The sequence below is a fragment of the Podarcis melisellensis genome (genome assembly GCF_964234715.1).
Source record: "Podarcis melisellensis genome assembly, chromosome: 2".
Lineage (NCBI taxonomy): Eukaryota > Metazoa > Chordata > Lepidosauria > Squamata > Lacertidae > Podarcis > Podarcis melisellensis.
Genome location: NC_138529.1, coordinates 16099440 through 16114622, shown reverse-complemented (window position 1 = coordinate 16114622; position 15183 = coordinate 16099440).

Here is a 15183-nt window from a genome sequence, read left to right as displayed (position 1 = left end):
TTAACCCACAGCGCCACCTGCGTCCCTTGTAGCACCTTAAGGACTGGAAAATTATCATTGCCTGTCATGGGCTGTAGTGCATTTAATTTACCAGAAGATGTATTAAGTGTTATCCAGAGTTAAGTCAAAGACAGAGATAGAGATGGTCACTTTCCTTACCAAGAAACTCAAAGCAACGTACATTGACATCAATAAAAAACAATAAAAAGCTAAGAACACAGGTAAACAAAAGGCCAGAGGAAACCAAAGCCCTCCAGGTGTTGTTACATTACAACTCCCATACCCAGCCATTAGCCATTTTCACTCGGACTGCTGGAAACAGAAGTACAGTACAACATTGGAGAGCACCATGTTTCCAGCCTTCATATATTCTTTATCCAACTAAGGCTCAGAAGGTGTCTGGCCTATCTGAAATCATACTATCAAGAGAACAAATCAAGCACTGAACTACCAAAGAACCAAACTGATGGTCTTCAGAGGAGGCCAATAAACAAAATAAAATGAAAACAACAACCAGCATACAAGTCAAAATGAGGTAAGAGTAGGTGCCCACATATTGCTGTTTGGGTTTACAATTTGCCAGCTCCTGTGAATAGCAACCCCAGACCACCCAAGTGCTCCTGTTTTCCAGTCATGGATTTACAGAAGATGTCCTGGTTTTACTGGGCGAGAATCACCTAACCACCCCCATCAGCAGAAGCCCTGCTCAAGGATTTCCACTTGTGACTTCCCACCCCCTCCTCCCTTTGCACACACCCCAAAATCAGCTCCATAGGGGGTCAGGAGAACCCCCCAGAATAGCACATGGGGTGGGAGAGCTGCAAGCTGCAATACTTGTGCAGGTGGGACAACTGGAAGCCTACAATGTTGAATTCCACCCTTGTTGTTGTTGTTGTTTAGTCGTTTAGTCGTGTCCGACTCTCCGTGACCCCATGGACCAGAGCACGCCAGGCCCTCCTGTCTTCCACTGCCTCCTGCAGTTTGGTCAAACTCATGCTGGTAGCTTCGAGAACACTGTCCAACCATCTCGTCCTCTGTCGTCCCCTTCTCCTAGTGCCCTCCATTTTCCCCAACATCAGGTTCTTTTCCAGGGATTCTACCTTTAATGCGCACAATTTCACAAATAATGGAGATGGGGTATTGTTGTTTTGCTTCCATTCTTAATTTATCTGCATTAATTTCACTATAGCTAGAAATGTATTTACGACGCTGCTAGTTGCCTGTGCATTAGCTGTTTGCAAAAACAAAAGGGAACGTGAGAGATTAAATTTAGTGTTGAATGAATCTGTCTCGTGGAGATCATCTTAATAATACTCATGTAGTGCAGAAACACAAGCATTCCACCAAGAAAAATGCATTAAATGAGCTTGGGTCATATTCAATAAAAACAAACAAACCCAGAGCTCTCCGAGCGAAGGAACCTCCTCTGAAGCTTAAAAAAATCGACATTTTAAGGCGTTACAGTTTCACAATTTACCTTTTAATTGAATTTGGTCTGCAAGCTTACCACAGAAATAATGTGCTACAGTGTCAGCACTTTTATAATACTCTAATAGGAAGCAGACTATCTATGGCATCTTTGAATAAAAGGGAACACTTTTTTTTAGTGTTCTATTAAACGTGAAAAGATTGCATTTTTTATTTTTTAATCTTTTAAAAAAACTCTGCTTCAAATGCTGAAAGTTATTTGAGTTTAAAAATCTCAACGCTATTTGGAACAGGAACAGGAACAGGCTATTTATTCTGGGAATTCAACAGCAAACTTCCTTGTCGCCCCTACACATCCAAGGTGTTTTCCTCCACTGTAAAATGCTGCCTCTGAAACTGATTGTAAAATACAGCCATCAGGACTAGTAGCCTCCATAAACTTGTATAATTTCCCTCCAAAGCCAACCAAGTTAACAGACGTCACTACAATTTGTGGTGACAAATTATACCTGAAGGAGCATCTCCAGGGCCATCTTACCCATAGGTGCTAGAGGTGTGGGGGACCCAGGCGCTGGGCTCTCAAGAGCGCCAGACCAAGAGTCCAGGGCCTGAGAGTTGAGTCCGGCGAAGAGCCCACCATTGGTTGGAGTGCCTCAGCAGGCTCTTCTGCTGCAGGCAGCTCTGTGCCACGAGTTCGGGGGGAGACCCAGTCAGCAAGACGCGGATGCGGCTGGCTGGCTGGCTCTGTCCTCCTGCACTCCTGGGACTGGCAACCGGGGGGGAGGAGGATCTTTGCACCCCAGCACTGCATATGCTTAAGACAGCCCTGAGCTTCTCCACCCCCATCTTTCAGCCCGGACACTGAGGTCCAGCTCCAAGGGCCTTCTGGCAGTTCCGTCCCTGTGCGTAGTGAGGTTATAGGGAGCCAGGTAGAGGGCCTTCTCAGTAGGCGCCCACCCTATGGAATGCCCTCCCATCAGATGTCAAGGAAATAAACAACTATCTGACTTTCAGAAGACATTTGAAGGCAGCCCTGTTTAGGGAAGTTTTCAATGTTTGATGTTTTATCATGTTTTAATATTCTGTTGGGAGCTGCCCAGAGTATGTATGTATGTATGTATGTATGTATGTATCCATGCCTGCATGCATGAACAAGCAAACAAACAAAATTATTATTATTATTACTACTGCTGCTGCTGCTGCTACTCCATAGATGAACTATGCTTTGGAGAGATGTTCTTCCATTAGTCTCACCTCCATCTCCCGCCATCCAACTTCACTGAAATGACCTCCAGCTTCTTGAGAGGCATTTCACTTTCACTTACCTCACCTAATTCATAATTTTGTGCACTTATGTCATGCTGCTGCCCTTATTCACCCCATTTTTTCAAAGCTTAAAAGGACCCAAACACCATAGCATTGGCTCTCAGGGGTGTTTCTCCCCTGAGATTGTTCTGGTTGCCCTCCTGAAGCTTTTACAGCTCCACAACATCCTGTCTGAGGAGAGGAGGCCACAACGGCTCATCGTATTACAAGTGCACCCAGAGCCAGCCCACCCGTGAGATGCGATGAAGCGCAAGAGGCAGTGCACCACCCACTACACTGCTTCCTGCACCACCAGAACAGCCCTCTCTTGCTGCAAGAGGGAAGCATTCCAGTGTGTGGCGCTGTCACTTGTCTCCACCACCACAGGGATACCAAAGCCACACATGTATACCCTCCAACGTTTTTATGATGAAAACAGGGACAGCCTATTCAATCATGATGGTGATGATTGTGGCATTCGTACGGAGCCCCCGGCCATCTCACGTGCTATTGACCCACATACCACTAATCCACTGCTACCAACCAGGTCCTCCCCGGTAAATCACTTCGTCTCAGTCAGGTTCTTAAGTTAACAATGAAGATTGTAGTTTATTGCAAACACAAATAAATTTTACATGCATTCAAAACGCTGTTCCCCTTTAGCCACCTAGTCTTAATTTATTCTGTCTCTAACTCTTCTACATCCCCTCACACAAGAACCGACTGCACTAACTGTCTCTCTAATTCCAACTGTCTGCCAACTGCTTTCCCAACTGCCTTTTCCCAACCAACTAAAACTCGGGCTAAGCTCTTTTATAAACAGGTAGGCTCCACATCTGGCTTTTCTATTGGTCTACCTATTAACTCTTTCTCTCCCCCTGTACAGGCATTTTCAAACGAATGGGCAAACGCCACGATGATGATGATGATATTATTATTTATATCTCGCCCATCTGACCGAGTTGCCCCAGCCCCTCTGGGCAGCTGCCAAGACATATAAAAAAATAATAAATGCTGGAAATGTGGAGAAAAATAATGAACCTTTTACCACATGTGGTGGACATGCCCCAAGGTAAAAGACTTCTGGGAAAGGATTTATAATGAATTGAAAAAAGCCTTTTTACTTGGTATAGTGGGGGATGAAATCCCCAAAAAGGATGTTACTTTTTTCTGTATACCACAACAGCTGCGAAAATATTGTTAGCGAAGAATTGGAAGAAACAAGATTTACCAACTATCGAAGAATGGCAGATGAAGATGATGGACTACATGGAACTTGCTGAACTGACCGGGAGACTCCGAGACCAGAGAGAAGAGACGGTGGAAGAAGACTGGAAGAAGTTTAAGGAATATTTGAAAAAATATGTTAATATTTAAACCTTAGAATAGCTTTGGAAGTGGATATAGGCTGTAGGGTCAGAAGTAGAAGATAGGGTATTTTAAAATAGTATTATTTGTAAGTGATAAAATGTGAAGCTATTTTAAGTATGAAAAAAAAGATGGTTAGAAATATATGTAAATTGCTAAAGATGAAGTAAAATGAAAATCAGATAGGTGGGACTTGGGGAAGTCAACTTAACAATGTTTAGAAAATAAGGATAGGACAAGAATTTGTTCGTATTGTTTGTCTTTTCTGTCTGTGTTTTTTATTTGTGTTATAAAATGAATTTTTAAAAATTGGGAAAAAACACATATAAAAACATAATAAAACATTAAACTTTTTTTAAAAAACCTTTCCTATACAGGGCTGCCTCCAGATGTGTTCTAAAGGTTGTATAGTTACTTATCTCTTTGGCTTGGGGGGTCACATAACTCCACCCCCTCCAACATTTCTCCAATGAAAATGAGGACATCCTAAGGAAAAGCGGAGAATTTCCTGGATCAAATCAGAGACCGGGAGAGCTTCTGTGAATACAGGACTATCCCTGGAGAATAGGGACATTTGGTGGTTTTTGTGCATGCCTCTTGGTGAGTTTGACAAGAGGGGGGATTCTGGCACAGGGCGCTGTGGAATCCCCCCCCCCTTACCAAGTTTCAGTGAGAGTGGGGGGAGGCCCAACTGGGAGGCAGGAGAAAGCACATTCCATTTTCGCCTCAGGTGGTCAGACGGGACGGGGCGGCCCCTCCTCCAGTCACACAACTGATTTTAGAAGAGCAATCTATCTCAATGATCTCAAGCGCAAAATCTGCCTTTTTCAATCTGTATACCGGTAATGGGCAAAACTGTAGCAATATTGGGTGAATATCGGAAAATGAATAAAAAATTAGTTTTTTAAAAAAATTGCCTTTTTCAAAGCAGTCGCATACTTTTATATAACTTGTGCACCTTACTTTCTCTAAGCCAAATACACCCTTCCTCCCTCCCTCTCTCTCTCTCTCTCTCTCTCTCTCTCTCTCTCTCTCTCACACACACACACACACACACACACACACAGACACCACACCATGATTTGGGTTTCCTTTTTATCTACCTTTCCCAGCTCTTCCGTAAGTGCCACCACGGCCAAAACATAAAACCTTTCCTTACAGAAAATGCCTCAAACCTATCTAATATAATCCCGATCCGGTACACTCAAAATATGTGTTTTTATCATTGGTTGCAGGAAGATGCAGAATGCTCCACCACACAACTGTTGACCTGCCAGGAAGGGGAAAAGAATTCTTCTGCCGTGTCAAATGGAATTCAGCCTGTGCCAAAGAGCAAAATGAGAGCTTGAAAATGAAGCAGATATAGCACCGCCACTGCAGAAACCGTGCATTTGCAGAGATGGATTTCTCTGGAAACACATAAGTTAGTAGTAAGTGAGGTCAGGATAGCTCAGCAAGACTTTATGAACGGCGTCGAAGTACATAAAACTGTTCCTGTAAGGAACTCAACAGCAATATCAATTAGCTTTATTTACAAGTATACTTTAGCTGTCTGTGTTGTCCACTGATATATAACCGCAAAGCAATGACTCCACAGGCTTATTCAGTTGCCCTCAGCCTCACCCTTTCAATTTTCTGAAGACAAAAATTATCTCTTTCTCCTTCCAACTCTCCATGCACACACCTAACACACACACACATATGGTGTGCGCTTGGGGGCTTAGAAATCCAATATACATCACTGCATATTTAAAAGAAGTCTTAAGCAGGGCTTTTTTCAGCTGGAACTTACTGGAACTCAGTTCCAGCACCTCTCATGTGGGTGCCACTGCCATTATAAGAGAACAAAGGAGGTGAGTTCCTGGTGAGTTCTGGCATGGTGAGTTTCTAGAAAAATAGCACTGGTCTTAAGAATTGAAAGCAAGAAATAAAAATAACTTCCTATAGTAGAGTAGACGTTTCTCACATTGGCTCTTCTAGAAACACCACCTGAGGAAAAAGTGCTATATAATCTTCTTTCTTTCTTTCTTTCTTATTTATTTATTTATAAATAATATCTGTTATACAGCATGCTTTGTGGCATGGCTCACCCAGGTAACTCACAATATTATAAAGGTAAGGGACCCCTGGACGGTTAAGTCCAGTCAAAAGCAACTATGGGGTTGTGGCGCTCATCTCGCTTTCAGGACGAGGGAGTCAGCGTTTGTCCACAGACAATTTTCTGGGCCAGCATGACTAAAATGCTTCTGGCGCAACGGGACACTGTGACAGAAACCAGAGCGCATGGAAATGCTGTTTACCTTACCTATTTATCTAGTTGCACTGGTGTGCTTTCAAACTGCTAGGTTGGCAGGAGCTGGCACAGAGCAATGGGAGCACACCACAGTTGAGCGGATTCAAACCGCCAACCTTTTGATCAGCAAACCCAAGAGGCTCAGTGGTTTAGACCACCGTGCCACCTGCTCCAGAGTCACAATATTATAAAACACAGTAAACACTACAAGCTATAGTAAGATTGAGGTATGGAAGTGAGAGCTGGACCAAAAAGAAGGCTGATCGCCGAAGAATGGATGCTTTTGAATTATGGTGCTGGAGGAGAGTCTTGAGAGTCTCATGGACTCCAAGAAGATCAAACCTATCCATTCTGAAGGCAATCAGCCCTGAGTGCTCACTGGAAGGACAGATCCTGAAGCTGAGGCTCCAGTACTTTGGCCATCTCATGAGAAGAGAAGACGCCCTGGAAAAGACCCTGATGTTGAGAAAGATTGAGGGCACAAGGAGAAGGGGACGACAGAGGACAAGATGGTTGGACAGTGTTCTCGAAGCTACTAACATGAATTTGACCAAACTGCAGGAAGTAGTGGAAGACAGGAGTGCCTGGCGTGTTCTGGTCCATGGGGTCAGGAAGAGTCGGACATGACTAGACAACAACAACAATTTAATAAAATCTGTGTGGAAAAGCTCTCTCTCTCCCTTTATCATAAGGACTTGCTCCATAACCTTTTCCTTGCAGCTAATTTTTTGTGACACAGGGATCCCACCCTGCAGAGATATGGAAATATGGAAGCTCCTGGACATGCCAAAACCACCTATCATCAGATCAATAAGGTAGTTTTGATTGTGTCCTCAATGTGCAACTGTTGGCCAAACTGGCTGGAGCTGATGGAACTCCAATAACAACAATAATCTGGAGGACTGCAGAGTCTTCTCCTCTGGTTTGGAAAGAGATCGTGTCTAAATCAGCTCCCCAGAACCTGTTTTCAGTCTAGGGGACTATCACGGAAATAACATGGGAAAATAACATGCATGTGGAATTAAGGAAGATCTTAGCAGGTGCACCTACTAATCTAGACAGTGCTCACCAGCATCCTTTTCATTTGAAATGAGCCTGTGCACAAGGTTCAAGGTTGTTGTATTAATTTTACAAAGCCCTGAACAACTTAGGTCCTGGGTAGCTTTTATGGACAACCTGAACACTTCTAACCTAGCTCAAACACTGAGAGCCTTGTTGGTTGTGCCCCAAATTGGTACTTACATCAACACAAAAACTTCAATGTCATCATTGGCCTGCTCAATGGAGATTCAGGGGGCGTTTTTTAATGTTAATCTTTCAGTCTTTGCCACCAGGATTCTTTAGGCAATTAAGAAAAAAGGGGGGGCATTGTAATAGTTGGCTGGTGATCTGTTTCAAAGAGATATAAAAGCTATTATTAAAAGCTACAGAATGTAGAAAACAGGCAACAGTATAGGAAAATGCTCAAAAAGGTGAAGGCCAAAAGATAATATTAAAAGACAATAGCAACTGCACAACTAAATCACTGAGAGAATACACCCATTAACGCTGAGGGGAAATGCAGGCTTTTAATGAAAATCAGCAATGAAAATTCTGTTTCGTGAAGAATGATTTGCAACACAAAGTCATAGAGAAAGATAAAAACAAAATTTAAGAGGAAACCTAATGGATGGCAAGGTTGTACATTATTTGCTAATTACTTAAAGTTTAATGTTTTATTATGTTTTTATATGCTGGAAGCCACCCAGGGTGGCTGGAGTACCCTGTCAGACGGGCAGGGTACAAATAATAAAAAAATATTATTATTAGTTATCATTATTACTTTGCTACGAGATTATAAAATACACTGACATATATGGCTCTGGTACAACTGATATGCAAAGTCAGATAGGTAGGAGCCTTGACTGTGTTCTGTTCTTTCTGTTCATCCTTATTAATCATTGAGTCCCATGGCTAAAATTGTGGGGGGACATATAAAATACAGTAGAATCAAGAGTGATCCTGGTTTATCATCTCCTGGTTTCTACCTTTCTAGCACATGTGCTGCATTCCTATGCAACCATGGTTAACATTATGAGAATGAGCCTTTCTAAGCCTCAGGTAGGATGTAGTTGCTCACCTGCCTTCCGAACACTGAGCACTGCTGCCAGTTCCTAAGGAGGAGAGGGGCAAGGCATGGGGAGTGAGACATGGTGTGGATGTGACAGTGGAGTCAATCTGCCTGGCTCTCCATTCCTCAGCCCTACCTCTCACCCTCTCGGGATATGGTGCTCAGTGTTCAGAAGGCACATGAGCAATCCAACTCCATCTGAGCCACCCCACCCAACTGCTACTGCTTTCCCTCCTTCTGTCTCCTACTCCAGTATGGTCACAAGGAGGAGATGGGAATTTTCAACTTCTGTTGCCCATTAACCACGGTTTAGCATATCATCTCAACCCTAAACTATGGTTGATCTGAACTACAAAGTCTGAAGGCGACTTGTTCCAACAAAACACATTGATCTGCAATTGGACAACACAACAAGCTCCTGAATCTAAAATGATAGCTGGCACTTCTGAACTCCTCCTCATGGCTGCGCAAGAGGATGAGGTGCAGGGACACACAAACTCAAGGCTCCCTGAAGTTCATTATTGTAACCCTTAACCATGGTTTAGTGTTACATCCAATGAGGACCAAAAGGAAGGTGAAAAATGAGGTTCAGGTAAACGAGAAGAGCTTTAAAATATACTCAACACAGTAATCTGGAGTGGGGAAGTGGGTTAGGCTTGTGAGGGATCAAGAACCTAATAGTGCAGGTGTTAGGAACCTTTGGTCCTCCAGATGTTGTTGAACTACAACTCCTATCATTCCTGACCATTGGTCATGCTTGCTAGGGCTGATGGGAGTTGTAAGTTCAGCAGCAACTGCAGGGCCAAAGGTTCCCCACTCCTGTCATAGAGCAACCAATCCCAGTGGGCCTTGCCTACAGCAGCCCTCGTTTTCTAAGGAACAATTGGGAGCACAGTTTAAGGCAGACATAGTTTTGCCTTTCCCCACACAGGTCATCATATATAGGGCAGGCACATATGGTTTTGGAAAGCAGGTCTCACAAGCCAAATTGGGGGCCCTGATGCGCCTTATTGGCCCCAGAGGCCAGAGCCTCCCCAGTGCTGCATTACATTACAGTGGTACCTCGGGTTAAGAACTTTATTCATTCTGGAGGTCTGTTCTTAACCTAAAACTGTTCTTAACCTGAGGCACCACTTTAGCTAATGGGGCCTCCCACTCCCGCCACGCCACCGCCACGTGATTTCTGTTCTCATCCTGAAACAAAGTTAACCCAAGGAATGCTAACCCAAGGAACTATTTCTGGGTTAGCGGAGTCTGTAACCTGAAACGTCTGTAACCCGAAGTGTCTGTAACCCGAGGTACTACTATAAATTATTTGCACATGTGCAGGTTGTAACAGATCCTCCAAGTGTCCCTATTTTCCAGGCAGTTCATTGATCCCCTACTGGTGAGGCTCACCGACCTCCCGCAAAAGAAAAAAATTGACCTTTTGCTGTTAAGCAAAGACCAGAAGAAGACCTAGATGGTCGCCAGATTCTGTGTGCAAATCTGTAGACGCAGACCATCGCCCAACTCAAAATAGTCCGGCATGAATATCCCCAAACCCGGTTCCATGGGTGACTCGGAGTCAACTCCCTGGGATAGTTTATTGTTGCACAGTGTGTCTAAATTTATTGTTGTACATTGTTTTAATTGTCTGTTTTAACCATATTTGCACATCAGTTTCTAATACTGTGAGTGTCCTCTATTTCAGAGGCCCCTACTCTGCAGCCCCTTACAGTTGTTTCAACTGCGAGTCTTTTAGTTTTTACGCTCTTACAGTTGTTTTAACTGAATGTTTTTATTTGTTTTTAGTTTTTACCTGTTTTAATTATCAGTTTTGTTTTTTATCCGCTTAATATTCTATTCTCTGACTGCTGGTCTATGACTGTAATAAACTGATTGATTGATATACATTTCAGTAATACCTAGATATACATGTATTTTGTTTTTCTAGCTTGATCAAAATTATTTATTATTTCATAAAAAGTAGATAGTTAAGAGCTTAGGTGGCTTCAGCCTACCTCCCCAGAATTCAGCACCTGGGTGCCCTGCACTCCTTGCACCCCTGCTTAGGATGTCCCCATTTTCATCAGAGAAATGTTGGAGGGTATGGAATAAGACATCCCCAGGGCTTTTTTTCAGCTGGAACTCTGTTCTGTCACCTCTCAGGTATGCTATTGCCATTCTAAGAGAACAAGAGAGGCGTCCATGGCGAATTCCAGCACCTCTTTTTCTAGAAAAATAGCCCTGGACGTCCCTATTTTCATCAGAGAAATGTTGGAGGGTATGTTGTAAATGTGAAAACTCTCTTGGATCTTATCCTGCACCCTGATGGACAAAGGCTGTTACTGAAGGTGATTTGGTGTCAGTATCAAACTTGCATCACTGAATTAAGTCAAAGCAATTTAGTGCTAAGATCAGGAGATAAAGGCATTTGCCTGCTCTTTAGAGATACCTGGACTGGAAAATAGTCTCATAGCTGTGAGCAAAGTAAGTGTTAAGTCAGCAGGTAATGTACAACAACTTTATATACTATTGAAAACTAAGGAGTCTAATCTTAATAACATCTTTTTATAGGTACCGCCCCATGTGACACAAGTACCACTATAGGTAAAGAGGAAAGTGAAATCATCTTAATGTTTCCAATTCTAAATATTTACACGGCGTTATGGCTGAACCATGGCCAAGGCAGCTAACAACAACAAAATTAATCCGAAGATCAATATACAATTAACAATGAAAAGGTAACAGAGAATCATTCCCTTGTACCTTGGGACGTGGCCACAGAGAGCAATCAGCAAAGCATAAAATTAATAAAAACACCAGAATATCTTTATGATCGGGGATTTATATAAGATGCTACCCCAAGCAACCACATTTAATTAAAGTTCGTTTTGTAAGCTGGGCATTTGTACATATCTCTAAGAAGAGGCTTATTCCTTATTCAAATTCACTTCCCAATTAACATGCAGGCTCGTAAAATTCTCCTCCATAACTTTGCATATAGTGGTTGAAACAAAACACACACACACAAACGGAGCGCGCTGGTAATAGCCTTATTAAATTATTATATTGCACTTTACAGCGTTATGCAGATTTCCCTCTCAAATTGACTACAGATTTCTCTCCAACCCATCTCATCACTTACACTCATGTAACCAATGATTTTGCTTGCAGAGAAACTGGTGCTCGGGAGGCGGACAGCTAACACTTCCCTCTCTCCACCCCCTCCCAAATTTATTCTAATACTTTTCATTATGCACTAATTACTCTGACTGGTGATGGTTGAAGGGGAAAATGTGTGTGGCAGCCACAGCTCTTCCCATAACAGCCAAAGGAATTCATATATCACAGCCATTGTATGCAGATGCTACCAGTCTTTTCGTTTGTGTTTTCTCTGAGCCCGGAGGATTTTCATTTTTTAAGTCGCGGCTGCAATTTTTCATGCTGTCACTTCCAAACATGCATATTGACAAGAATGTCAGGAAGTGGCCTTGCATTCATTTATTTTCTCTCCCACAGCTTTGCAAATAATGAGAAAGATGATTTATCCATTAAAGTGCACACTGATTCATTGCTGAGAATGCGTTTACATTCATGTAATGGCATAATTAGCAGCGGTTGTCTGCAAAGGAGATGCTTTTACGGCCCATTGTTACTCGGCTAATACTCGACCTTTGGGTCCGGATGTGGGCGGCTCCCATATATCACTCTTTTTTGAATGCTGGTGATGCATTTTCAAACCAAGTTGGTCGTAAAAGGCTTAATTAAAAGTTGTAAAAGAGCCAGGAGTCTCATTGTTTAGCTTTGGGATTGCCAGTGCAAACAGTTTTGTTGTGTAGTTGTGAGGGTTTGGCAGCAACTTGCCAAAACAAAAAACAAAAACCCTTCCATTTTCTATCACTTATTCTTCAAATGAAGGGGCTAGACAGAAGAGATATAAAGTTATAAAGCAGTTCATTACCTGCTGTAGAGAGACAGAGCTAGTAAAGCTCTTTCTCTATATATGATCATCTTTTGCACAGTCCTTATCAGTAAATAAAATTCTTCTTCTTCTTCTTCTTCTTCTTCTTCTTCTTCTTCTTCTTCTTCTTCTTCTTCTTCTTCTTCTTCTTCTTCTTCTTCCTATTTACTTATCCCTTGCCCATCTGTCTGGGTAGCTTCCAACAGAATATTAGTACATTTCCGAGCATAATTCAAAGTGTTGGTGCTGACTTTTAAAGCCCTAAACGGCCTCAGTCCTGTATACCTGAAGGAGCGTCTCCACCCACATCGTTCTGCCCGGACACTTAGGTCCAGTTCCGAGGGCCTTCTGGCGGTTCTCTCACTGCGAGAAGTGAGGTTACAGGGAACCAGGCAGAGGGCCTTCTCGGTAGTGGCACCCGCCCTGTGGAATGCCCTCCCACCAGGTGTCAAGGCAATAAACAACTATTTTACTTTTAAAAGACAACTGAAGGTGGCCCTGTTTAGGGAAGTTTTTAACGTCTGATGCTGTGTTGTTTTTAATATTCAGTTGGAAGCCCCCCAGAATGTCTGGGGAAACCCAGCCAGATGGGCGGGGTATAAATAATAAATTATTATTATATTATTATTAGAAATAAGATAAAACTTCAAACATTAAAAACTAAGCAGAGATGCCTTCATTCAGATGTCTTCTAAAAGTCAGATAGCTGTTTATTTCCTTGACATCTGATGGGAGGGCGTTCCACAGGGCAGGCGCCACTACTGAGAAGGCCCTCTGCCTGGTTCACTGTTGCTACTCTTGCCAAAAGAATCCACTCTTTTAATAACAAAAGAAAAAAATTCTGAAATGCTCTAGATGGCCTCCGCAACTGATAGGCCACATATGCACCCCAGCCATTCAAAACATGAAGCAAATGAGAGAAACATTCTTCCCGTTTTCTTTCAATGGAAAGTAAATGGAAGCAAAAGGTAACTTGGCCCCCTTTGGATGTTTTGGACTACAATTCCCATCAATCCCACCCATGTGCTGTAAATAAAGGCAAGATTTAAAAAAATGCAATGAATCAATCAATGCATCTTTCAATGGGACTCTGGATATTTGCCTCCAGTAAATATCCGGAAGGAGTGGGTCACTGCGGAATTGGAGAATGGCGAGACTTCAAGTCTCAGAGAACTCTCAGCTTTCGCAGGACTCAGTGCAAATTGACTTAGGACTTGTGTATGGACCCGTTCGGCAAGGACTTTGCAGTACAGAAACCCCTGTGGTACCAGACGGAGAAAAGCCTTCAAATAACCCATGGGCAGGCAGACTAAGGCCCACGGGCCAGATCTGCCCAATTGCCTTCTAAATCCGGCCCACGGACGGTTCGGGAATCAGCGTGTTTTTACATGAGTAGAATGTGTGCTTTTATTTAAAATGCATCTCTGGGTTATTTGTGGGGCATAGGAATTTGTTCATTTTTTCCCTTCAAAATATAGTCTGGCCCCCCACAAGGTCTGAGGGAAAGTGGAGCATCCCCCTGCTGAAAAAGTTTGCTCACCCCTGACCTGTATACAATGTAAATATTGTGTGTGCTACTAAAGCAACTCCACTTAAATCGGCAACTGTTTCTTGTGGGTGAGTGTAACAGCTTGCTGAAGCTTGTGTGGCACACAGTGCAGGCAAAATTTATAGGTGATTGAAGACTATCAAAAACCCCAACATGCACTCAAACATTCATTCAGACAGTTCCGCTTCTTCAGAAATTTGCTTACTGCTTTATAAACACTGGTCAGTAGTCTTAAATAGAGGTAACACTTTGTCAAGCTTGTGAATTTGTCATAGTGGACCTACTTGCCTACCTGGTTTTGCTGATAAACTGAAGGGTTTTTTTATTACATATAAAAGAAGATACAGGTGCCCTTTTTTTGAGCTGCTTGCATATTCATAACTTGCTGCAGATTCGTAATGTTTTAGCTACAAACATTTCCAAGACCTAGAACAGTTTGCAGTGGGCTTCCGGAAATATTTGATGGACACTACCCTAACAAACTACAGCTTCAGAATCTAATCACTGTGGGGGAAAAATTCCTATGAAGCTGCAGAAAGCTTTCAACTTCACTGGCAGAGTTGAATCTGCAAACAATCCGTTTGTATTGTGAAGCGGTTAGCTCTCAAAGAAAACTGTTAATCACTTCCCAAAGCCCAGTAGACTTAGTGCCCATCCTTTCATGAATCATTTGATCAGCCAAAGCCATTTTCTTCCAACATTCAACGTGATGCAGCTGCTCATTATCAAGTAAAATACCTTGAGAGAAAGAGGAAAAGCGTAACAGAGGTTTAGATGGAACTTAAAATGATTCCTGTTAGTTTCAGTCCTTTACTCCTTTTGAGGCACGCAAAAGGTGTATTCTGGGGTGGAACAAATATACATGTAATTAGAAATGTAGGAACTGTTAGAGACTCAAATTCGTTTTGTACTCCTGGCTGTCTTTATATATATATGTATGTATATAAAAGTACAGACTGAGTCCATTAAATCTTCACCGTCTTTGCCATATTGTACTTTCAGGTACAAGACAGGCATAAATATTTAAATATATTCTAGCATTAATTTTAAGGTTTGCAAAGTACTTGAGAGATTTTGGGGGCTATCAATCTATGCCTAATATAAAGTATCATGAAAAACTCTTGTACCTGCAGCTATGAATATGCACTCATAATAAGTATATGGTCAAGAGAGCAAGATAGGCA